Source organism: Triticum dicoccoides, chromosome 6B, assembly GCF_002162155.2.
Source record: "Triticum dicoccoides isolate Atlit2015 ecotype Zavitan chromosome 6B, WEW_v2.0, whole genome shotgun sequence".
Taxonomy (NCBI): Eukaryota; Viridiplantae; Streptophyta; class Magnoliopsida; order Poales; family Poaceae; genus Triticum; species Triticum dicoccoides.
Genome location: NC_041391.1, coordinates 451136344 through 451146446, shown reverse-complemented (window position 1 = coordinate 451146446; position 10103 = coordinate 451136344).

Sequence of the window (10103 nt, the reverse complement as noted above, 5' to 3'; positions counted from 1 at the left end):
AGTTCAACCAAAATTGAGAGATGTTGCCCACGTGACATTTTAGTTGAACTGCACAAGACACTCATTCCGGAAGAAAGTGTTTTGTGTAGTTCACCAAAAGGTCACAATAGCAATGAGGTGAAATGGATATCCCTGTCCGCACAAAAAGATAGAAAGAAAACAGTTACTGGTCAATAACAAGATACGAAACATACACGAAATGAAAAGAAGCATCTTGATTATGTTCATGGCAATCACGCAAGGACAGTAGAAATTTTAAAATGGTAGCATTGCTTCATGTTACTGGAAGCATTACCATCAACAATGACATTCGCTGAATATGGATTAATTTAATGGTGGCATTGCTTGTTTACCAGATACAGTAGATCAATAGCAGATAAAGAGTTGGTTTAAGGGCATCGGACACTAGGACACTCAGTAGCATAAGAAGCAACTTACTTATCATACTGGGGAAAACAGCAGGAATATCATTTGTAACACAGTTTAATTGCATCATATTACTGGAGGCATTAGATTAACAATAACACTGGTTAGACATGTCCTTACGGTAACAATGTGATTGCTTCATTTTACATGCGCCCTTACATTAACAAAACCAAAAAGTTGGTATAAGGACATGCGACAGTGGATGCATCAGCACAATGTACCTACGAGGAGGCATAAAGTGGTGATGCCGAGTTTGTTCATACTCTATGAGGGCAGAAAATCTAATCATGGACACCTTTTACTATGTGAGGGCAACAAATCTAATCCTGGAGACCTTTTACTATGTGAGGGAAGCAAATCTAATCCTGAACATACTCTGTTGACTTGTCCACCAGCCGCCACTTTCTATCCTTTTTTCAACCAATAATAGATATGTTCCTTATCCGGTTTGTACTGCCTTTTCCCTTTATTTCCCTTTTCTACCAAGAGACCGGTTGGGTATCTAGTCTCTACTACTTTCGCCCTTTTATTTCCTCTTTGAATCAAGTCCTAGATCCATGCTACAACTTTCCCCCCTTTCTTCGTTGTTTGAACCAAGTCCTAGATTCGATTGCATGAAGTAGTTTTACCTCTAAAAATACTAAAAATTTAGGTGGCTTTGGAAGAGCTGATGGAAGTAGAAAAAGATCCACATGCACACACGTGGGGAGCTAGGGCAGTAGAGCAAGGCCGCTTTCAAAGGAACTTATACCAGAGGGTCGTTGAGATGTGTCTAGGAGGCCGGTGGCAGGTTGGATCTGCGCACAATATGATAGGGAGGAAGAAGGGTCGGAGGATCTCCTGAGCCGGCTCTGTGTCGAAGAGAACGGGACGAATAGAGGATCAGGATCCGCCGGCAGCTGTGGGTTTCCTCCCTCACCGTCGATGACCGCGTGAACGATGCACCTAGTCCCCTACACACACTAGCCGAAGGGATCCACCCGGATCTGTGACCAGCGGTGAGCAGAGAGAAAATGTCGCTACTACTGTCTTGTTTAGATCTGGAGATGATGAGAGAATGAAGAGAGCAACCCTAGTAAAGCAAGCGCTCAGGCCCCTGCCTATATATATATAGTGGAGTGATTATCCTTTTCTCTCCACAACACGCATTTCAATTTGTGTATGTGGCACTAAAGAAAAGGAACTCTCTATTTAACGTGACTAATTGTACTACTCCTACTTACTAGTAGTAGTATTGTTCATTTATGCTGCCCAGCCCTCCATTCATTGAACAACCCCACGGGTGAATAGACATACAGTACTATATATATGGAACGAACAAGCTCGAACTATTTTGGCTTTGAGGTACCGATGCTACAGTTTGACCGCATTGCATCAATGGACTCAGTACTTTGAAGTAACCTATACATATAGACACATGCATGATTTCATTCCGAATCGCTAGCTAGAGCTTGAATTGTATTTGTTTACATGTACCACCTTTTTCTTTTGGTTTTCTGTTCCATGGCGCAATTCATTGATACAAAATTATACTATGAGTAGTTAAAAGTTGAGGGCGGGGCTTTTCCCGGGCAGTACGCGCGACAGTTTTTGCATAGTCAGTTTGATAGAGAGGCGAGGAGGGCGAGGGAGTAGCGGATTCAACTTACTACTGGAAAGGTCAGGCTGTGTGATTTGACGGCACGTTACTGCTCGAAAGATGGGGCCTTGTGATATGACTACTCACTACAGTCTTTAATTACTCGCGCTATGACCGGGGTGATGCCCCCCTTCTGTTCCCCACTCTAATATGGTGCATGACATGTTGACCCGGATGCTAGCTCTCCCACATGTCAGCGAAATAAGGAGTAAAGAATCATGCGGTATATATAGTGTGTATACTAGTACTACTCCCGTCAGAGGAGTGCGAACCACGACAGTCTAGTGAACCTGCAGGCGATAGGCCATAGAAAACAATGTGGTGATATGGCCATAAAAACAATGTGCTACAGTCCAGTCTCTAGCATGTACAGTACTCCTCCTCTCGGTTCATCACCATCATACTTTTTCCCCATTCCTGTGTTTTCAGTATCCTCCGAATCAAAGAGGCCCTTAGACTGGTTTAGGTCCAGTCTTTTTTATAAATGTGTTATGTCCAAAATTTAATGAACATGCTCCGGTTTTCTATGAAAATAATGCGGTTTTCATGTAGTGATTCATTCATTTATTTATACTTCTGCGGGGGGTTTGCATGTAATTCGTGAGGTCTGAAATGTAAAGTACGCCGGCATGGTTGAATATGCTCCAAGTCGTGCATGCACTACGACCCAGATGCTCTATGTCCCACATGTCGGTGAAAGGAAGCACATGGAAATAGCCTAGGAGTACATATAGGAGGATAAATGCATGAAAAAAATATGTACTATGAAGCGTAGCTGCGATTCAAAAAGGAGACCTAAAGTGATGACAGGTATAGGTCGCACATACCCAACTAGTGGTACTAGACGTACGAGTACTTTTTCCCTAAAAAAAGACGTACGAGTACTCAATTTTCCTATTCTATCAACACGAGTCCCATCTGACCACAGTGTTCATGCTACAACTAGCTCTTCTCCCTCGTTTCTCTCTTCTAATTCTAACTCAGCCGACGAGCGGTGGGTAGGGTGGGGATTTGCTGATAGTCGGTTTGCTCGACTGCGGCCCCACCTGAGAGTGAAAATGCTAAGACAGCAAGCGTTCCCTAGCTTGAGCGGCATGCTGGACAGACCGTGTGGGGGAGCAACATGAACGGTGTTGGATTTCGGGTTCTACAGACCCTTGAGAGGTCTGAACTCTAGGGTGCGTGTGAATAACTCAACATCCCTAGTCTGCCTACTCTCCAATCTCACGGCCTAGCTCGGCGAACTCAAAGGAAAGATGACACGTCACTTTACCCAGCTTCGGGCCACCTTGCGGTGTAAAACCCTACTCCTGCTTTATGGTGGATTGGCCTCGAGGGGCTGAGGATGAACTAGTACACTGGGAGAACTACCTCAGGAGGTGTGTTCTTGAGATGGTGGTGGAGAGGATGATCCCTAGGATTTGGATCCGGGATCCCTCTATGGTGGTGGCTAGGTCCTATTTATAGTGGCCTCGGTCCTCTTCCCAAACGAAGGCGGGAAGGGATCCCACAACGGCCAAATCCGAAGGGAGAGAACTAGTACATCTTATCCTGACAAAAGTAGTCTTCACCTGCAAAGCTTCTGGTCGTGACGCTGTGGTGGGTTCGGCGATGACCTCCGTCCTGCCATCCTGGCGGTCTTGGTCTTGTTGCACAGGAATGGAAACCTTTGGCTGATTCCTCGGGACTCCGCGCCTGCGCTTGCCTCCTTATAACAAAAGAGGATACTGATGTCCTGCGCCCGCTGGCGCCTGCCCGGCCTTGGTTGTCATGGCTCATGTCATCTGAAGCCTCACGAGGTGAGGCACACATAGAAATCTCCGCTCCTCAGGAGCCAGCCTGAGGAGGCTGCCCCTCCTGGAGGTCTTGGTGTTGCCCGCCTCGCGAGGCTTGGCCCCTCGCGAGGGTCTTGAGTCATTGATACTGAAGGTGGGCCGCATCGGGCCGTTGAGGATCCACGGCATGGGCCGCAGGCACGCAAGTATGGGTATCCCCATTCCTAGAACGTCGACAGTAGCCCCGGGCCCAATGCACGCTCGAACTTGGCTTCGAGGCAAATCTAGGAGGCAAGTGCGGAGCGCCACGGGCCCTAACCGCCTGCTGCCTTGGTCACCACGTGGCGTTTGATGGGACGTGAGCGTCTTCGCTTCCACACGCTGCCTCAACAACCATTCGACTTGACGAGTCCCTACTGCATGCAGAGAAAAACCATCATTGCATGGGATCGTGGAAGCTGGCGGTTGGCCTTCCTCCGGCTCTAAATGAGGGGTGGGGCGGAGCCCCCCTCACTCATCCCCATCTTCTCGCTGCCCGCTCCTTCTTCTTCTTCGTCTCACCGTCTTGCTGTAGAGTCCATGGCGCCGATTTGGAGGTTTTTCACGGTGGAGAAGGGAAAACCCCCTCGGGAGGAGCCTGAGCCACTCCCGTCGAAGAAAAGGTTTATCAGCTTTTGCGATGCCGGCGAAGGGCACGAGGTGACGCGGCCTTGGTACGAGCGGACTCCGCCTATCTTCCCGATCCCTCTGTACGCCCGTGCACAAGGTTCCGAGTAGGGCGGCAGTGCCCAGCGCCGCGCAGTCCGGGATCGCGGCGGACAGGCCGAGGCTGCGTGGCCGGTCGGCCCGTGAATCCATGTCGAGGGCACCTTGCGCGAGTTCGTGGTGTGGGCGGCAATGCCTCCGCGCACATGGATCCGGCTTTCGAGGTTCTTCACCGAGGAGATGCCCCCGAGGGGGCCACTTGAGCTGTGGCTGCAACACGCCGGGTGGTGGAGCCTGGCCATGGGGGCGGAGGTCGAGGTCATCCCCCCGGGCGACGTCTTCATGACTCATGGATGGGACGAGGTCGCCCATGCTTGTCGCCCAGAGGGGCCCCTCACCATCCACTTTGAATATGATGGCACCTCCATGTTGTTCTTCAAGGTCTTCGACAAGGACGGACAGCGCCTGGAGTGCTGCTCCGGGAGAGGCAGCCCACGCGGAGCTGCCATGGGTGTTGAACCCGCCCTTGGCCTTGCAGGCAACTCTTCCGGCAGCAGTGGTGACTCCTTGGAGTCTAGCGACTCTCCTGAGCCCATGGAGTCTCCGGAGTCCAGTGATGATAGCTACGTGCCTCCGAGCTCTCGCCGCGCCCAGAGCACAGCAATGACATCTGCTCGGCGTCGTTGGTGATACCCAACGGACGGGGTCCTTCATGATCTTCTTATTTTGTTTCCCTATGCGGAATTATGACGAGCCCCGTGGGGGTGTGTAAAAACTGTAGAACTTTTGCTTCCAATATTATCCTCCCTAGTATGGCGCATCCCACTCTGGCACGGTTCCCCCTCCGGCACGGTTCCCCCTTTTCGTTCTCATGGTAGCTTAGTGCTCTACGCCGACATGACCCAGTCCCCAGGCAGGCTTCAGCCATCGCTGGTATGCCAGGTTGCGATGCCGTGGTCAAGGCCAGGAGGTGAGCGGCCCGAGGTCTGGTGAGAGCTCCTGAGGCACGATGCTCAAGAGGCCCCCTTTGGCATGCAAGCAGCTCCCTAAAGGACGAAAAGGAAGGCGACATTGCCCGAGCGAGGCTGCGAGGGTCGAGGGACTAGTTTGTGAGGTTCACGCTGATATGCATGGGTGACTTATCTTAGTGAGCCTGCAGCGACTCCCTTGCACGGTGCCCGATCGTGCCTTAGTGGTGGCGCTTCTAGGTAGGGCTCGCGCCGGCCTCCCCTTTTCCTCGGTCATCTAGATGCTCTATGTCCTCAGGTCCCGACCCTCGAGCGAGGCTCGGCTGCCGTTGGTATGCCAGGTCACGCTGCCATGGTCAAGGCCAGGGGTGAGGGCTCGAGAGCCAGTAGGAGCTCCTGAGGCGCGATGCTCATGAGCCCCCCTTTAATGTGCATGCGAATTGTGTGAAAAAGGGATGGCCGGATGGCCTGCCTGCAGTTAAGCTCTGGAGACTCCTGTGAGTTAGTCCGTGGAGGAGAATATAATCACATAATCGCGCTTGCTGTCCCGCCATTGATCTTTCCACAAGAAGATGAAGGCATTGATGATCTGGTGAGGTGACATGCGCGGGGCAGGCCGCGAGCCAGAGCTCGATCTCTCAGATTTGTCAGCATTGCAGGGACGGACCCGAGCACAAGTGACGTGCCAACATGTGTAACCCTCGCTGCAGGATGAGCAAGAGGCGGGTCAGCAATGCGGGGAGGCCGAGAAGAGAAATAGAACGCCCGGCAAGCGGGTGATAATCGTAAGGCAACACATGGAATAAGGTAAAGCTAGTTCTGATAGATGCAAGAAGGATACATGCTGCAGGGACTGTCCCATGCGGCTTCGGGATGTTGCAGCCTGAGGGGCGCCCCCAACTGAACAAACCATAGGATGTCACCTGGCACCGTTGCTGAAGAGGTGTTGGAGTAGTCAAGGACGCGCGCTGTAGAAGTCACTCCTCATGGGCCGCCCAGGTCCTGAACCTCGGGAGGCTCTGGATATCCGAGGGGCTCGCGAGGACCCATCGCCATCTCTGCCTGGATCACCTAGTTCCTGGTCTCATGAGCTGCTCGGACGACCCGCATGTGGCACTGGAACATAGCGGCCGCGTTGAGCAAACTGAAGGGCATGCGAACGTACCTGTGAGGGGGGCCCTCGCATCGGCCAACGTGGGACGGCCAGAAGAGCTCCTGAGATGTGGCCCTGTTGAGCCCAGGGATGTTGATTGAGACGCGCAGCTCACTGTCTCGTGTGTTAAAGTCATTCACGGGCCACTATTGGCTTCACACGATGCGCGGGGAAACAAGAAACTGGCCCGAAATCAAGAATGATGAGGAAGCAAAGAAGATCTCAAGAGACCAGCCTCTTTAGCAAGTCTGCCTGTGCACTTGTTAGGCCCCGACGATGCTTGACAGCGCATTCGGGGCAGGCCTGGGGGCTTCTGTCGGTATAACAGACCCCGGGTCTGTTGCCCTGACTGTGCACAGGCACAAGATCAAGATTGAAGCACCAGTCCAAGACAAAGGGCAAGAAACCAAGAGACTTGATGAACCAACAAGCAGATCAGCGGGACCAAGACCAAGCTAGAAGAACAAGATATCGTCAAGAAAGAGGCCTCCCTTGCCAGGCAGGCGAGCCCGGCAAGGGGCGAGGCCACCCCCAGAAGACGATGACCAAGGCGTCCCTGTAGGGCCTGTTGGGACCTGTGGAGGCCAGATCACCTCCCCGACCACTCCACCACGACCCACGTTGTCGATCAGTGCGGTGTCAAGCCGCAGAGTGATTAAGTGGCAGCCATTCGCCACATGGCAGCCACTTTCTACCAAGAGAACCCACAGATGACACCCGTCCTATGATGTGTCAGGGAACCAGGCATGGAGTTGGCAAGATAACCCTGCAAGCCTTGCTGGGAAACGAACGACGTGACTTTAAGCAGCGCATTAAATGCACACTGTCAGCTTGCAGAGTTAGGTATGATAGCACTATTTGCTATCTTATCAATGTCTAATGACTAATTTGCCACTGTGGTGACCCCTTAACCTATAAAAGGAGGCTCATGGCAATGGTTCGAGGGGTTGGAAAGTTGGAGGACTCGCACCCCCATACGCGTATAGTCGCTGCCGCCCCGAGGCAACCCTTTGTCGGGCAAGTGTACTACGCCCCACCGCCACATTTCCACCATAAATCCACCAAAGCAGGAGTAGGGTTTTACGCCTCGCGGCGGCCCGAACCTGGGTAAAACTGCCCATGTGATCCCTGCTGCGCTGCCCTACATTGGTCTGCCCTTTGTCCAATGCAACGTCCTCCTGCCGAACCAGCAAGGGGCCGCCCTGGCCTCATAGGTGGCAGTGGTTTCCCGCAACAACTTCTGCAAGGTTTCTTCTGGCTGCTGCTTGATACGCTGTAGGTCACCCGCGGCAGGCAGGCGGTCGCGAGTGCCCTGGAAGTTGGCTACGAAATGCTCTCGCATCTCATCCCAGGAGGAGATCGATCCCGCGGGGAGGTTCAGGAGCCACGAGCGTGCGCCGTCCTTGAGGTCCATGGGAAACTAGTTTGCCATAACCTTCTCGTCGCTGTTGGCCGCCTCGATGCTCAGTTCGTAGAGCTGCAGGAACTCAGCAGGGTCGGGGGTGCTGTCGTAGCATGGAGGCCGGTCGGGCTTGAACTTCCCTGGCCAGACGACACTGCGCAACTTTGGAGTGAACAAGCGACACCCTGTTGTGGTCACGGGAGCCCGTCGTAGGAGTGGAGCCTGGTCTTGATGCCCGTGCGCCACCACTGTAGGAGGCACCCGGTCTTGGTGTGGTGATGCTGGGAGCGCACGCGCATCTTCTTGTGGCCGCTGCACCACCTGGTAGCTTACCTCATCGCACGCGGGCGCCCGGCACTGCGGATCGTGCCGAGGGGCCTCCCGCCTTGGCTCGATGATGGCGTCCTGCCTGGGAGGTGGAGGAGGTGCTCCATGAGCTACGTCACCCACATGCGAGATGGTGCAGCAGACTCTCCAGCGGCGCTGATGAGCTCGACGAAGCGGTCGAGCCAGTCCTCATAGAAGTCGTCGACCGGGTGGTAGCGCAGGAGGTCGCGCGCCATGAGCAGCGCGACCTGCATGTTCACCGGGCCACAACGAGCATGGGAGGACGAAGCAGCCAGAGTCAACAACGGAGTGGCGGTGCACCTGTCTCGCCGCACCGAAGGATGCATTGACGAGGCGTGTTCTCATGGCCCGCGGGGCTAGTGGCTGCGTTTGCCACTGGCGACGGGGGACGGTGAGGGCAGCCGTCGCCCGCAGGTGCTGTTTGAGCGATGCGGGCGGCGAGAGCGGCCCGACGCTCAGCATGAGCTCGACGAGCGTCAGCCATGGAAGCGGTGGAGCGGTGGCGAATCGACCGGCGGAAGAGAGGCTCCAACGCGCCCCTACCTGGCGTGCCAAATGTCGGATTTCAGATTCCACAGACCCTTGAGAGGTTTGAACTCTGGGGTGCGTGTGAAGAACTCAACCTCCCTAGTCAGCCTACTCTCCAATCTCATGGCCTAGTTCGGTGAACTCCAAGGAAAGAGGACACGGTAGTTTACCTAGGTTCGGGCCACCTTGCGGTGTAAAACCATACTCCTGCTTTGTGGTGGATTGGCCTCGAGGGGTTGAGGATGAACTAGTATAGTGGGAGAAGAACCTCAGGAGATGTGTTCTTGAGCTGGTGGGGGAGAGGATGATCCCTAGGATTCAGATCCGGGATCTCTCTATGGTGGTGGCTAGGTCCTATTTATAGTGGCCTCAGTCCTCTTCCCAAACGAAGGAGGGAAGGGATCCCACAAGGTCCAAATTCAAAGGGAGACAACTAGTACATCTTATCCTGACAAAAGTAGTCTTCGCCTAAAGCTTCTGGTCGTGACACCGTGGTGGGCTCGGCGATGACCTCCGTCCTGCCGTCTTGGCGGTCTTGGTCTTGTTGAACGGGAAATGAAAACCTTTGGCTGATTCCTCCGGATTCTGTGCATGCGCTTGCCTCCTTAGCTCCAAAGAGGAAACTGCTATCCTGCGCCCGCTGGCGCCCGCCTGGCCTTGGTCGTCATGGCTCACATCATCTAAAGCCTCACGAGGTGAGGCGCACATAGAAATCTCCGCTCCTTAGGAGCCAGCTTGAGGAGGCTGCCCCTCCTGGAGGTCTTGGGGTTACCCGCCTCACGAGGCTTGGCCCCTCACGAGGGTCTTGAGTCGTTGATGCTGAAGGTGGGCCGTACCGGGCCGTTGATGGAGCCATGTCATGGGCCGTAGGCAGGCAAGTCTGGGTACCCCTGTTCCTAGAACACCGACAAACGCCACATGCATACTATACTTGTTCCACTTTCTCGTTTTGAACTCGTGACATGTGACGCGCAATTTTGTATATATAAGTTTGGTTGTCGTGCCAATATATACAATATTCCCTCCATGTAGGTTGGGTCATTGAAGTCAAAATTTGACACAAAACATGATTGTGATGGACCAGTCTACCTCTGTCCTAGTTTATTGCTCTCCTCGTAATCTGTGCCAAATTTTGACCATAAATTTGACTAACAAAAGG